Source organism: Schistocerca piceifrons, unplaced genomic scaffold (assembly GCF_021461385.2).
Source record: "Schistocerca piceifrons isolate TAMUIC-IGC-003096 unplaced genomic scaffold, iqSchPice1.1 HiC_scaffold_28, whole genome shotgun sequence".
Lineage (NCBI taxonomy): Eukaryota > Metazoa > Arthropoda > Insecta > Orthoptera > Acrididae > Schistocerca > Schistocerca piceifrons.
Window position 1 is genome coordinate 7501 of NW_025728493.1, and position 2500 is coordinate 10000.

Sequence of the window (2500 nt, forward strand, 5' to 3'; positions counted from 1 at the left end):
CCTAACCCATGTTGTGCCTTAACCTAACCCATGTTGTGCCTTAACCTAACCCATGTTGTGCCTTAACCTAACCCATGTTGTGCCTTAACCTAACCCATGTTGTGCCTTAACCTAACCCATGTTGTGCCTTAACCTAACCCATGTTGTGCCTTAACCTAACCCATGTTGTGCCTTAACCTAACCCATGTTGTGCCTTAACCTAACCCATGTTGTGCCTTAACCTAACCCATGTTGTGCCTTAACCTAACCCATGTTGTGCCTTAACCTAACCCATGTTGTGCCTTAACCTAACCCATGTTGTGCCTTAACCTAACCCATGTTGTGCCTTAACCTAACCCATGTTGTGCCTTAACCTAACCCATGTTGTGCCTTAACCTAACCCATGTTGTGCCTTAACCTAACCCATGTTGTGCCTTAACCTAACCCATGTTGTGCCTTAACCTAACCCATGTTGTGCCTTAACCTAACCCATGTTGTGCCTTAACCTAACCCATGTTGTGCCTTAACCTAACCCATGTTGTGCCTTAACCTAACCCATGTTGTGCCTTAACCTAACCCATGTTGTGCCTTAACCTAACCCATGTTGTGCCTTAACCTAACCCATGTTGTGCCTTAACCTAACCCATGTTGTGCCTTAACCTAACCCATGTTGTGCCTTAACCTAACCCATGTTGTGCCTTAACCTAACCCATGTTGTGCCTTAACCTAACCCATGTTGTGCCTTAACCTAACCCATGTTGTGCCTTAACCTAACCCATGTTGTGCCTTAACCTAACCCATGTCGTGCCTTAACCTAACCCACGTCGTGCCTTAACCTAACCCACGTTGTCGCCTAACGTAACCCACGTTGTCGCCTAAACCTGCTCTGTAATTGTTATACGACTCGTTCAATTAGTGTAGTGTTGCCCACCCGCAACCCTCGCAATATAGTTCGCTACTCGCACTCCCCGCTCCCCTGTGTATCGCTTCATGTTAAACACCTTGCAAGTCTTGCTCACTTTCCACATGCTCCTGCTGTACACTGTAATGTGGATGGCAGCAGGACGTACATGCCGCCCCTCCCCACGTCCCCACCTTGCCCCCTGCCTTCGCAAGCTGGTTGGTGAGAACTTTGCATGTTCAATGCCCTCCGCATGCGACGTACTCAGGCTACGTTGTGGTGCGGCCTGTGTCAACTGTCCGCTAATGTCGTACGCGTAAACCACAATCTGTACTGCACATTCGTCCTTATGTACTGAATGATACATCGTGGCACATGTGTGACCGTACAACGACTGCGCCCAAAAACGGCGGACCATACAGTGCAAATATTGTGCACGCAGCTACGTGTCGTCTCCCTATGAGAGCTGGATTGCAGTGTGGTACGCCATAGAGACGTGTGGGAGGAACGGACGCCGTGGATGGCGATCAGCATGAGCTGTCTGTTGATGTATTCGGACCTAGTCGTCTCTCCTCACACACCGTGATGGCATGGTGCACCGCGTTCCATATCTGCGACATGCTACAGAGGCCGGTTGACAGTCGTTCGAGCAATGGACATCGCATACGTACGGGGGCCACCTTCCACGTATTGTCTAGGCGTGCACATTTTGTTGCGTGTATGTGGGCAGACGTAGTGTGGCGTGACACCTGACACAGGCATGCAATAATCGTGGAAGTTGCAAATGGCGATGGACGCCTGCGTTTTCTGGTGAAGTTACGCAAATGAACAAATGGTAACCTGTTGTGGTGCGGTTGTTCTCGCTAGGGGTGAATCGGTGATGGCGACGATAGGTTGAGGTACTAACCGGTTGTTCCAGCGATACCCACCATGCCGACGAAACTGAACGGCATCTGGGTGTGAAGCGATACGCGGCGGTGGCTGGGTGGGACCGTCCCCGGCCGGTGAGGGGGCGCCTCCCGGCGTGCTGGCCGCGCGGTGCGTGGGCGCACGCGCTACAGCCGGCTGGTGGGGGCGGCCAGTGGCAGGCGCGCCGGCCGACGGACGCGGCAGGCGTCGCAGCTGCGCGCCGGCGCACCCTGCGCGCGGCGCCGTGCGGCCAAAGTAGGTCCTCGCGGGCCCGGTGCGAAGCGCGGTGGACATCTTCAGTGTGCTGGTCCGATTGAGGACTGTGTGCGTTGAGGATGCGCTGCCGCCCGGCGCTCGGCGCCGCGACGCCGTCTGCTGCTCGGTCGCCCCAGCGGTTCTCGCTGGTGGTTTGTATCGCAGCTGTGCGGATGTGTTGGCGCGTGCGCTGTGCTGGGAGAGTTCGCTTCGGCACCCAAGTGGGGCTTTTGTCCTTCTGTGGCGCTGGCGTTGGAGCTGCCGGTCACCGTAGGTGGCGCGTGTTGTCTCCCGCCGGCAATGCCACGACAGCACGCTCCCGGGCCTCTGTCGGCAGCGGCAAGCTCAGTTGGGAGCACGGGTGGTCGCACCGAAAGCGTCTACTCGCCTAACTCCGGGCGATTGCGCCTCTCTCGAACCCGACCAAGTACTTGGGACGGCGCTGCGCGCCGCCGG